The sequence below is a fragment of the Neophocaena asiaeorientalis genome, unplaced genomic scaffold (assembly GCF_003031525.2).
Source record: "Neophocaena asiaeorientalis asiaeorientalis breed wild unplaced genomic scaffold, Neophocaena_asiaeorientalis_V1.1 scaffold345, whole genome shotgun sequence".
Taxonomy (NCBI): Eukaryota; Metazoa; Chordata; class Mammalia; order Artiodactyla; family Phocoenidae; genus Neophocaena; species Neophocaena asiaeorientalis.
This window is the reverse complement of record NW_020175181.1, coordinates 261332-273871: the sequence shown is the minus strand read 5'-3', so window position 1 is coordinate 273871 and position 12540 is coordinate 261332. Positions and strand designations below refer to the sequence as shown.

The window sequence follows — 12540 nt, the reverse complement described above, 5'->3', positions numbered from 1 at the left end:
GTCGATGTCACATCAGTAGCTTGAAGTCAGCGATAGCATTTATACCGCTGAAATTGGCAAACACTACATGTCAAGTTTTTTGGGTTTGTTTTGTTTTCTGAGAGCTTGTTATTAAACATTTGCAGCACGTCGCTGAATATCAGTGTCCCTCATTCGGTGCTCTGGTTCCTAGGGAGTGGGGTTGAGGAGCAGGAAAGGTGCCTGCAGTTGTGCAGTATGGCAGCCCTGTTGGGGATTCGTGCTCTCAGTCTGGGCTTGCTGTGGAATACCTCTGTAGCTTGCTACATTAAAGCATTGATTTTACTTTATGTACTTAAAATCATGGCTTATTCTGCAAACTAGTGCAACTTGCCTTCAAACTACCAGCTCTGGGACACTTTAAAAAGAAAAAAAATTTACCATATCCACATAGCAGGGCACCAGGGAGCCAACCCCAAGCACCGGGGCCTCCTGATTGTCTCCAGGAAACAAACGGGCCTCCCCCAGAAAAGGCAGGCGGGGGCTCTCTAGTCCAATGAGTCCTCAATGGACTGACAGCCCAGAAACACCCACCTCGTCAGTCTTAGAGCCTCACGCTTCTTCACCTTCTTGAATGCCCTTGGAGAGAGAGCTTGGAAGGCTGGACTGGCATTGGTTCACTGGAACTTGATACGATCCCACCCTCAAGGCGACAGGAGGAGTTTGGGGAGCTAAGCGTGAAAGGGAGCATCTGTGCCCAGCACCCCAAAGCAGTGGGCTGCCCTGGGTCTCCACTCTCCCCATCCTGCTGTGCCCTCTGCTTTCATATCCTGCTACGGCTTTTCTTCCAGGCCCCTCAGTGCCAGCTTCTGCTGCCTAGCCAGCCTGGGGATGGGTTTCCCCGAGGGAAGAATCAGGGGAACAGGTGAGGAGGCACCTCACCAGCCTCTCGTGGACCCTGGCTGATTGGTCCTAAGGAAGATGCTCAGGTGTACCCTGGGGGCTGAGGACACGAGAGCCAGGGTGGCAATAGATTCTAGGAATGCTGGGCCAGCTCTTCCCTTTTCCGTCCTGCTCTGACTTAACTTCTCTCTGTGCCTTGGTTTTCCCAAATGTGAAATGGGACTGATCACCCTCAAAACACCCCTGCAAGGTACTAATTACCATCTGTAAGAGACTGTGAGATCTTTGGGTACAATATAACAGCACTAATAATGGACAACAGCACTGCCCTTCTCCAGGGCCTTTCATCCACGGACCTCAAAGCCTCTTACAAGCCTTAATGAATTCTCACTACACCCCAGTGCAGGAGGCCGATGGTCATTAGCCTGGTTTTACTGATGGGGAAACAGAGAATCCAGGAGGTTGGCCTGAGGCCACACAGTAAGTCGGCAGCGCCATGAGGGCTAGAACTCACAGCCCCCGGCCTCTGGGAAAGGTTCAGAAAACATGGGCTCCAGCCCAACCCTGCAATGAGGCCGATGGGACAGCGGCAGAGCCTCTCACCTGCCAGGGCCCTGGAGTGGCTGCCAGGGGAGGCTGGACCACTGAGTTCTGGGGACACTTGGGAACATAGGAGGAGGTCCATAGGCATGGGTTTTGGTAGTTTGGTCCAGCGATTTGGGAAGAGAAGTAACATTGACAGGGCGCCTGGTGTGTGCCAAGGCCCCGTTCAAGGCACTTGTGTTATTTGATCACACCCCACCTGTGAGGTAGGCATATTGCTCCCATTTCACAAGTGAGAAAACTGGCTCGTTGAAGAAGCCACCATTTATGCTCATCTGCCATGGACCAAGCAACATGCTTGCGCCCTGATTGTCAACAACATGGGCCACAAGTCATCTGGGGAGCGTGAGGCATTATTAGGCATCATTTTAGAGATGGGGAAACTGAGGTACGCAGAGGAAAAGTGACTCGCTCAGTGGTGTGACCTTGGACAAGTCATGTTCTTCGACAACCTCTCCCTTCCCCCACCACCCTCAAGTCGTCAGAGTTCCCCAGCCCTGACTCCCTCCCAACCCCAGCGCTCAGGCGAGGCTGAATGAGACCATGGCAGGAAGGGCTTTGAAGTGCTCTGAGGGAGCACCCAGGTCCTCCCAGGGGAAGACGAAAAGCCTCCTGTCCTGGGCTCTTTTTCATCCCACAAGGAAGCTCTCAGAAGATATAAACACCATGGTCACCTGGGATCACCTGGGGACAGTGGCCCATGGGCTTCTCTCCAGGCCTCTAGGGCAGCCTCCCATGTCCTGCCTGGGGGACACTCTGGGCAGGACCGTGCTTCCTGGGACAGAGGGTTGAGGGTGTCCCTTCCCACCGGAACAGGCCAGGGAGAGTTTGAGGCCAGGGCGTGTGACTGGGCAGCTAGGGCCCCTCTCTGAGGCCCAGTTCTCCAAGGGGGTTGGCCTAGGAGACCTCTGAGGTCCCTTCCAGCTCTGACAGTCCCCGAGACCCTGACTCAGAGCCACACTCCCCAGAATCTTGTCTGTTTTTAATGATTGCCTCACAGGAGCACAAAGAGTTTGTTAGAAAGCAGATTCATCCCAGTGACAGCGGTGGGAGCCTTGGGCCCGAGCAGGGTGTCTGGAGACCAGGCTCCGACCCCTGGCCCCCACAAACAAGCTGTGTGGTCTGGACAAGGGTCTTCCTGCACCTTGCCTCAGTTTCCCTGTTGGTAACATCTGTGGGGAACGCCTGAGGGGGCTTTGTGTGTCCCCTGCATCGGCAGGCGGACTCTCAACCACTGCGCCACCAGGGAAGCCCCAGCCTTTTACCCAAGTTAACAAAATGCTTTCTCTCCTGTGTTGTCTCTTTCAATTCCCCTCCCCACCTGTGGGAGAGGTATACAAGCACTCCCAATCTACAGATGAGGAAACTGAGGCTCAGAAAGAGGAAGTAATCTCAAGGACACCTAAGTAGTAAGGGGCAAACCCAGGCCTCTCCCTGAGACACATTTCTCTAGAAAGTTCCATACCACAGAGTCCCTCCTGGAACCAGTGTTGGGCAGGCCCGACCTGGGTTGAGGGCCTGGATCACAGAGCCCACTCGCTAGGCCCTTTTCCTCTTCCCGAGGCCCCTTGGATTGGGGGTGGGGCGTTGGCCCCGAGGGAGGAATCTCGGATGGTGAGTCCAGGGTGCGGCCAGCAGTGGGCGGGAGGCGCTGGAGGCTGCTGCTGGCTGGGCAGGGCAGGGCAGGGCGGGCACGGGAACAGTGTGACCTGGACAGCGTGACCTGCAATAATTGAGTGCTGCACGCAATGGCTGCTGCGGAGGCAGCGAGGCCCCCCCGTGCCGGGGGGTGGCCTCACTGCCAAGGCTGGGGCCTCCCTGCCTCCCACCTCCTGCCCTGCTGGTTCCCCTTTGGCCACAGCTCCGCAGCTTCTAGGAGGCGATGTTTTTTCTCCCACCAGGCAGATCTTCACCTGAGAGCCTGCTCAGACCTGCCTTCCTCACAAAGCTCGGTAGCAACTCCCTGGGGCAGAAAATGTCTCTTCTGAAAGTGAGACAAGAGTTTAATTAAGCCCTAAACGCGCACAGTTGAGCCTGAAATTAGGGTGGTGACAGGAGGGGTAGAAGGCAATCGAGGACGGGGCGGGGGCAGGGTGGGGTGCTGGGGGGTAGCTTCAGCCCACCCCTGGCCCAGCTGAGCAAAACAAGCCTGCAAGCATTTACAGCGCCCGCGGGCGCAGATGCCAAAGCATCTGTGACCTAGAGAGGGGAGAATGCCATGTTCCCTCTCGTGTTTGGGGTAAGTCTGTAGAGGATTTGGAAAGTGGAAAGAGGGAACCAGGAAGTAAAGCGAGGCTGCCTCTGAGACCAGATCCCGGGTTCCTGGGTGTGTGGGGTGGGAGCTAGGGGGGAGCTGGGTGTCCTCTTGTGACTGCAGCTGGGCAGGGGGGAACCCTCCTCACCCCCAAGGCCAGCTGGGCTCTGCATGAGCCAGGCCGCCACACGCACAGGTGTGCCACGCTTGGGGCTCCTGCCAAGCACCCAGCCTGGCTCGCCCAGGTGGGCAGAGCTCATCCTGCCCCCCAAGGAGGCAGGCGGCAGCCAGCCAGGAGGTGCCCGGCGGGCTGGGCTCCTGGCTGTAGGGACAAAGCAGCCGACACTGGCTTTGCAGATGGCTGCAGGTCTTGGGGGCAGTCAGGTGCTTTGAGGGGGGGCACTGGCCTCAGTCCCCCTCTCTCCTGTCCCCAGGTCTCCCCAGATTGTTGCTGAGACAGTCAAACCTCAGCCTCCTCCTTTACCTGGCAATTAATCCTTCTGTACCCTGCAACTTGGGTTGGGTCTAACTCTGCCAGGGACTGAAGCAAGAAGAGATGGGCCGGCAGGCGTGTTATCACTTGTCTCGGGAGCAGAGAGGCGGTTGCCACAGGGCCCCTGCGTGCGTGTAGACGTGCATGCGTGGAGCAGTGAGGGAACAGGCTGTCCTCGGAGTGCGTGCCTGGCCCTCCTCCCATGCGTGCGTGCGTGCATGCGTGTGTGTGTGTGTGTTGGGGGGAACTGATTTCTGTCACTGAGGCAGGGGACCCAAGGGCAGACCCTGCTTGGTTGACGCAGAAGCTCCCGTGGGCCCCCATCTGACAGGCCATCTGATCGCTTAGTAGAGATGCTTGTAGGTTCTTTGAATTTAAGGGACACTCTGCTGAAGACACCAAAGTGGGGGCCGTGGGGAGCACCAGCCAGGGTTCGGCCACTAAGCTGTCCCCACTAGCTTGTCCTAGCTCAGGCCTCAGACCCTGATGGCTTCCCCTTCCCAGGACAGATGGGAAATCCTGGCACAGCTTTCCAGTCCCCGAATCACAGGTGTCCTGGAGGCATGATGACCGCTGGGCAGAGGGTCAGGAGAGGCCCGAGGGTCATTCGGGGAAGCCTCCCTTGCCCATCTGTGCTTATCTGCCCTTGCCAGCATCCCTAACCCTTATCCTGTGGCTACTGTAACAAATTACCACAAACTTGCTGGCCTAAAATGACAGAAATTTATTCTCTCACAGTTCTGGAGCCCTGAAGTCCAAAATCAAGGTGTGGGCAGGGCCTCTTCCAGGCCCTGGCGGCTGCGGTGTTCTGTAGCCTCAGCGCATCCGTCTCTGCTCTGTCTTCACATCGGCTTCTCCTGTGTGTGTGTGATCTCCCTCTGCCTCACTCTTATAAGGACACTTGTCACTGGATTTAGGGTCCATCCAGATAATCTAGGATGACCTCCTCGTGTCGAAATCCTTAATTTCATCACATCTGCAAAGACCCTTTTTCCAAATAAGACCACATTCCTAGGATCCAGGGATGTGGACCTGGACATATCTTTTGGGAGCCATCTGTTACCCCACCCAGTGGTCAGTCAGCCGTGGGTTGGACCCCTCCAATGATGGGAAACTCATTACCTCATGGGTTGGCTCAGTTCGCGTCCAGACAGGTCTAATTATTTTAAAGTTCTTAACTTGGGTGGAGTTGAAACTCCACTCAACAGGAACCTCTACCCACTGGCCCTAGTTCTGTCCTTCAGAGCACATAAAATACACCTAAATAAATAAACTATTCCCACTACCTCCTGCCCCCGATTACAAGGCAAAAACAAAATCAGAAAACGGTGAGCCAGCTTAATCCTGGTGTCAGAGACAGTGCATAGACCCTGAGGTCATGAGACCTTGACTCACTGGTGGCTCTGTCCCTAGAACCTTGTGCCTCGGTTTCCTCACCATAATGCCAAAGGGCTGGCTGAATCACTATTTCCAAGGGACGCTTTTGGAGAATGCATCCTGGACATTCATAATTTGCACTGGCCTACAAAAGCCTGGGAGAAGTCCTGAGTAGAGAAACCCACTGAAGTCAGTCTTTTCCAAACTTACTTGAAAATAGAGTCGTTTTATCGACTACCATTTTCTTTTATCGCCCCGCAGAACTTCTGTGTTGCTTTGGAAGGAGGACCGGTCTCTGTGATGCCTGGGCATCCTTTCCAGCTTTCACAGTCTGTTGAGGTCAAACCAAACAGTTGAGTTCGAGTCTTTGGTTCCCATCCCCAGAGTTGTTGCCAGGCATTTTGCTGGAAGTAACAAATGATCCATTACAAGATGAGAGTCAAGAATCTGGAAAATGAGAAGCCCTTCCCCCAAGCCGCAGACAGCCTGGGCGAGGCTGCGGGTGAAGGCCTCCTTCCAAGGGCCCCGGGCCTGCTGGGGGCCCTTGGGAGGAAGCCACGGAGGAAAGAGCATTTCCGCTGCTCTGCCCCACAGGACCTGCTCACCACATCCCTCGGATCCAAACTTCACCTCCACCTCAGACTCCAGCTGCTCGGCCCTCCCTCGTTAGATAAAGCTACCTCGGAACTTGCCCCTCCCAGAGCTTTCTGCTAAAGGTCCCAACGAAATCCCTCCTACCTTTGCTGGGGGAAAAAAAATCCCAGAGAAGTTGGATCTTCTGAAATGGGAGCAAGAAGAAACCTAGGCCTCCCAAGGGAAAGACAGGGCTGGTGGGGGAAGAGAAGGGACTGAAGGTGTGTCCCAAGGGGAGAGGAGAGAGAGAGCCTGAGGACGGGATGGGTGGAGGTGCTGGGCTCCAACTCTGGGCCCAAAAGAAAGATGGGAACGTTGGCACGAAAGCTAAATAAGGAGACTGGCATAGACTGAGAAGGCCACCAGGTTTATTTCCCTGGCGCCAAGCGAGATTACGGCCAGGCTACTATCCTCCCCCAGAAGGGGCAACCCAGCTCAGATCCACCTTGTAATGTATGGAGCCGCTGTGGCCTGACAGTTTCATCGGCGGATACGGGTTCACCATGCTCTCAGACACAGATCCAGGGCTGTTTATTGAGCACCCATATATCAGGCACTATGCTAGCTGCTTTCACATGTATTCTGTTTAATCCTTACAGCCCCTAATATTTTACAGGTGATCACACCGAGGCGGGTTTAGTATCTTGCCAAAAGTTGAGAGGCAAAGAGAGGAATAGAACAAGCTCTGGCTCCCAATCCCACCCCATCGCTTTTGATGGTATTTAGTGATGCAGCCTCTGGATCCTGATGGTGCGGGCAGTTCTCCCGTAGGTCGGGCCTGAGTCCCTCCTACCCTTGCCTGAATTGGATCGGATGGAAGAGCCATGTAAGTAGGTTCGTTCTGCTCCCAACCCAGCCTCTGTGGGGAATGTTTGCCTTCTATTGATGAAAAGAAATAGCTGTGATAATAAGTAAATGCCCAACCCAGTGCAGCAATCGATGTCCCTAACAATAAGGCTCTATGTTTGCTCTTGGCTGTGGGTTATATTCATTGGCTATAGTCACTGCTCAGGAGCCCCTGGGTGTGTCACCCGGGTGGGGCCCCAGGCACACTTACCAGGGGAGGGAGCAAACCTTCCTGCCTTAAGCTACCAGAATTCACCCCAGGAAGTGAGGCTCCTGCAGACCTGCTTCGGAGTGCCCCAGACCAGAGTGAGGAGAAACGTACCGGGTTCATGGGGCAGTGGAAATGGTGCTCTGCACTTTGCATCAGGAAATGAGTCTGGTCCCAGCTCTGCCTCTGCTGCCCTGGATGATGTGAGGCAAGCCCGATTCCCTCTCTGAGCCTCGGTTCCCACATGTGTAAAATGGGGTAGGGAGGTGGGGTTGTACCCTATGATCTCTCATGTTCCTTCTAGCTCAGACATTACAGGACCCTGTAGCCACGGCTCCTCCTAGAGTTGCTTTATGTATTAAGCACATGGGCCGCTAGCTGGTGGGTGGGCACCCTCAGTGCTCCAAGAACCCAAGCTCTTCCTCTGTGAGGTGGCTGGATGTCCATTCCTGCCTCAGCTTCCCCAAATCCTTCCTTTCTTTTCCACTTTCTCTAGCTGTCATGTGTATCGAATTCCCTAGTTTGCAAGACATTTTCAGAAACATTATCCCACTGGAGCCTCAACCCAACCCTGTGAGGTAGGCAGAGAAAGGGATGCGGTGCTCTCAGCCAACCATGTGTCAGGCCCTTCCTGTGTGTTGTTTCGCTGAATCTTCCCCATAGCTACAGAAATCCTTTTGGGAATAAGCAGAGTATAAATAAATAGACAGTGGACGGATATTTAGATGAATGCATACATGCATACTCCTCACCGTGGTCCTGAGGTCTTGGTGTTATCATCGTCACCACATCACAAGGCAGGAAAGTGAGGCTTGGAGGGGTTCGATAACTGCCCAAGGTCCCGTGGCTCTCAGGCAGCAGAGGCAGGATCGGAACCCAGGCCTCTCTCATCTAAGCCCATGGCCCTTTCTGAGCACTGAGCTGTGCGCAGATCAGCATTCTCTGCCCCACTTTGCAGATGAGTGAACGAGGTGTATAGAGATGAAATGATTTTGTCAAGGGTTTGCAGCTCTGAGTAGCAGAGCCAGAACTCAAACTTTGTCTTTCGCCTGCACACCTAGGGCTGTTGAAACATCTCAGTTGCCTCAAAAGGAAAACCAGTGGTGTCCCTTCTTCCCCTCCTCCTTCCCTTCTTCCTTCCTTCTTTCCTCCCTCTTTCCCTCCCTCCCTCCCTCCCTCCCTTCCAGGAACATCCCCTACCTCTCAAGTGCTTCCCTGTCCGAGGCAGGCAATCGCATGATGTGCTCATTTTGCAGGTAACAGGGCCACCGCTCCTTGGGCTCTGTGTGTCTTTAGGGGTGCGGGTCCCCGTGGCAGCCCATGCGCTCAGTGACCCACAGTAGCTGATCCACAGGGGTGCCGGGGCAGGGTGTGCTGACACCCAGGGGGTGCTCAGTAGGGGTGCTGGCAGCGCCTGCCCGCTCTGTGTGTGTCGTACTTGGGGTGTCTGTGCACATCTGCCCCCTCCACATGAGCACGCCCCAGACGGTTGGTGTGCTGGGGACTGCCCGGCGGGGGCGGGGGTGGGAGCATTGAACGTGGACGCTGCCCTCCCAGGCCCTCGCCCACTGCGGTCCCCCCACCTCTCTCCTCTCAGTCTCCACGCTGGGCTCTTCCCCCTCCCTTCCATCCTCTACCAGGGTGATCAGCTTAAAGCTAGATTTTTATTCTCTGTCTGTAGCCCATGATTTGTGTCTCCTGAGTAAGGCAAATACAAACAAAACAACTTCCCCCTGAGGGTAGCATTCAAACTTGTTTGGAAAACTCAGGCTTGAGGCGGTAGCTCACATTGCGTCTTCTAAGAAATTATCGGTGGAGGATCATATGTGCTTCAGATCATTCTCCCTCTCACATATATCACAATTCAGATCTCTCTCCCGCTCATGCACATGTGCGTGTGCGTGGGCATGTGTGTACGGGTGGCATTTTAGGGTAAATTTATTGACGTTTAAAACATACATCCAGGGCTTCCCTGGTGGCGCAGTGGTTGAGAGTCCGCCTGCCGATGCAGAAGACGTGGGTTCGTGCCCCGGTCTGGGAAGATCCCACATGCCGTGGAGCGGCTGGCCCCGAGAGCCATGACCGCTGAGCCTGCGCATCCGGAGCCTGTGCTCCGCAGCGGGAGAGGCCAGAACAGTGGGAGGCCCGCCTACCGCCAAAAAAAAAAAAAAACAACAAAAAAAACATACATCCAGTCAAGTATACAAATTTGTGTGCACAACTCACTGGGTTTTCACAACGTGAACACACACCTGTAAGCCTGACCCAGCCAAGAGACAGAACTCAGCTCTCACACCCTCCACTCTGCCCCACCTGCAATGACTTCTAACATCACAGATTCGCTTTGCCTTTAAAAAATTATATAATGGGACAACACAATCAGTATTGCTTTGTGTCTGGCATCTTTTGTTCATTATATTTGCTAACTTTGTATATGTGTCTAATATATATAGACACACATATACATATATGTGTGTGAAAAAATACATATGCTTCCCCCCTTGCTTAAATATTCTAAATCAAAATGCAAACATTATGTCGTTTAATCCCCATGTTTTTCAGTATGGAGGAGATCCAGGAAGGACACCTGGATCAAGCAACGAGGCCTCCCGCTCTTGGTCATTCTCTGAGCTCCTCCTGCATCCGCTATGGACCCAGCGTGTGAAGGAGAAAAACAAAGGCCTGGCACGTGGGAGTCTGAAGACTTGGGTACACCCTGCTCTGCATGCAAGGTGGGTGTGATCTTCAGCCCATGGCTTACCTTTCCTGAACCTCAGTTTCTTTATCTGGAAAATAGGGCCAATAATGTGGGTCCTGGCTACTGCATAGGCTGTTGAGAGGATCAGATGACACCCTGGTGGGTTGGGTGTCTAAGTGTGTAGAGATGGTTTGTCATGATTCCACGCAGAGCTAGGGGGAAGATTCGTTAGCGCCTTCTATACCAAGAGTCTGGGGCCTGAATGCAGGTGTTCAAATTCCAACTCTTTCTCTTTTGCTCTGGAATCTTGGGTGAATTTACCTCCCTTGACGTCAGTTTTCCTCATCTGTTGAATGGGGATGATTGTAGCTACCTCATAGAGGTGTTGTGAATATTAACCGAGTTAATATATACGACAATTAAAACACTGCCTGGTACAGGGGAAGCCCTATTAAAGGATTTTATAGGTGTCGCCATTGTTGTTGCTTCACGCCCGCACTATTGTGTGTGTTCTCTTTATTTTTCTCAGATTGTGAACTGCCTGAAGGCAGCGTCCATCCAGGCTTCAGGCTTCTCCTCCCCCTTCCTCTACATGCTGGGCAAATCCTGGGGCCAGGCTGATGGGTCCCACGCTCTGACCAGATTAGAAGTGGAGGAAGCCTGCCTAGAGGCTCTGGCCTGGGATGGGGCAGGAGTGGGGAAGCTCATGCTGGGTTTCTGGGTCCTCAGGATAGGAGGGTGGGAGAGATGTGTTTTCATGTGGGACTTGAAGATGCCTGGCAGGAGACTCATGCCGGATAGAGGAATGGTAGGGAAAGAGTTTCCCCCTTTAGGGCTTCTGTGCATCCCTTGCCCTATGACAGGGCCTATGTTCAGTCCAACCTCTTGGCGGCAGATAAAAAAGCAGGGGCCTGGAGATATCAAGGGACTTGGCCCAGGTCACAGAGCCGGCCATAGCAGGGCCATCCTTGGACCTCTGTTTCTCAACTCAAAGCCCAATCTGAGCTGCCTCTCCTCATGCAGATCTTAGACCCAGAAGAGGAAGCGAGCAAAGCGGTCCTGTTCCTCCTTTCCAGACCCAACTAACATTCCTACCAGAGGTAACTTCTGTTGTGACTCATAAAGATATTTCTGAATAATAGCACTGGTTAACTTATCTCTGGAATGTATCCGGCTTAAACACACACACACACACACACGCATACACACACACGCACACATGTGGGCAACTGGGGAAGTACCTTCTTTCCGCCTGAGTCTTTCTAGGGCAGTCACTACTCAGAGTCTCCTAGGGGCCATAAGTGGGGACCAGAAAGGCCTCATTTGCCTATGTTTTCTGAGAAGTCTTGCACAGACTTCAATATAACGCTAAATGTGGTCTAAGGCAATCAGAAGGGCTTGTTGTTGTCTGCTTGTGTTCTTTAAGTTGAAGGTAACATACAGTAAAGTAAGTAGGTGCCCTAATCCGAGGGTAGAACTTGATGGGTTTCTCACATAGGTACAGATGTAACCACCACCCAGATGCAGAACATTCCGTTTTAATATTATTATTAGGTCAGCCTCTAGAGCAATAGCTTCTGGACTTCCTTGCTTTCACATCTCCTCCTTGGTGTGAATCCCATACATGAAATGGGAATCACGGTGGGTGAGGGCCCATGTCATGCCTCAGAATCCTGAAGCTGGTGGGCCCCTCTTGGAACGTGACGGAGGCTGTGTAAGGCCACAGGGAGGAGCGAACATTGCTTATTCACCCGGCTCTTTCCTCCAGATGCCGATCTCTTCCGATCCGTGGCTCCCAGCCTTTCTTTCTGCCCCACACCTGAACGGTACAACACATTCCCTCTGGATTAGTGGCTGAATGCATCCGTGGCGTTTAAAGGGAGGGGAGGCGCAGCTTGAAAAGCTGTGCGCGTTATTCTCATGTTTACCCCGACTCGGGGTGAGATGTGAGACTTCCTGATTGACTGTATTTCCCCCATCCTGAGATGTCACCCATGAGAAGATACATCTGGGTTTAACAGCATCTTTGCTGGTTATTCCTCACTTACTGAGTGTGCCTTTCCCACCCCCGCCAGATCCACTGCTCACCCTTCCTTGCCCTTCGCGGTGCCTGGGAGGCTGACAGGGGATGGGAGAGATGGTCTGGGATCCTTTCCTCCATCCTCTTCAGTGTCTTTCTGGCATGGGTTGCTTCTCTTTATCTTGATGGATGGCCTTTCTTCCGTGGTCCCAGTGTGCAGTAGGTTCTAATAACACTATTTTCTTCCCTTTTGAACCCTGGGCGTGGTCACAGTTTCCAGGTGTTACTAGGCCCTGGGTGTGGCAAGATCCCCTGTTGCTCTCTTAGCCCTGCTCACACTTCTCTATGGAGATGCTTCATTTTTAAAGCCTCTTCCTTTGAACCGTCCGGGTTGAGGTCTGTTTCCTGATGGACTCCTGAGTGATCCAGAGATCTTGGGACAAACAGAAATGCTTCCGTATTAAATAGTCACTGATGATAACAGGTACCTGGCTTTCAGAAATGTTCAAACATCATCAACATGTACGGTTCACAATAGAGAAATGAT

General features: G+C 53.3%; 1 long non-coding RNA gene across 1 annotated transcript; it reads left to right on the top strand.

Moving 5' to 3' along the window:
* Nucleotides 1-6640: 6640 nt before the first annotated feature.
* LOC112412793 (uncharacterized) lies at nucleotides 6641-11088 on the top strand. Its single transcript, XR_003005860.1, has 3 exons — nucleotides 6641-7047; nucleotides 9838-10007; nucleotides 10997-11088. It is a non-coding gene; the product is annotated as an uncharacterized LOC112412793 (long non-coding RNA).
* Nucleotides 11089-12540: the final 1452 nt, after the last annotated feature.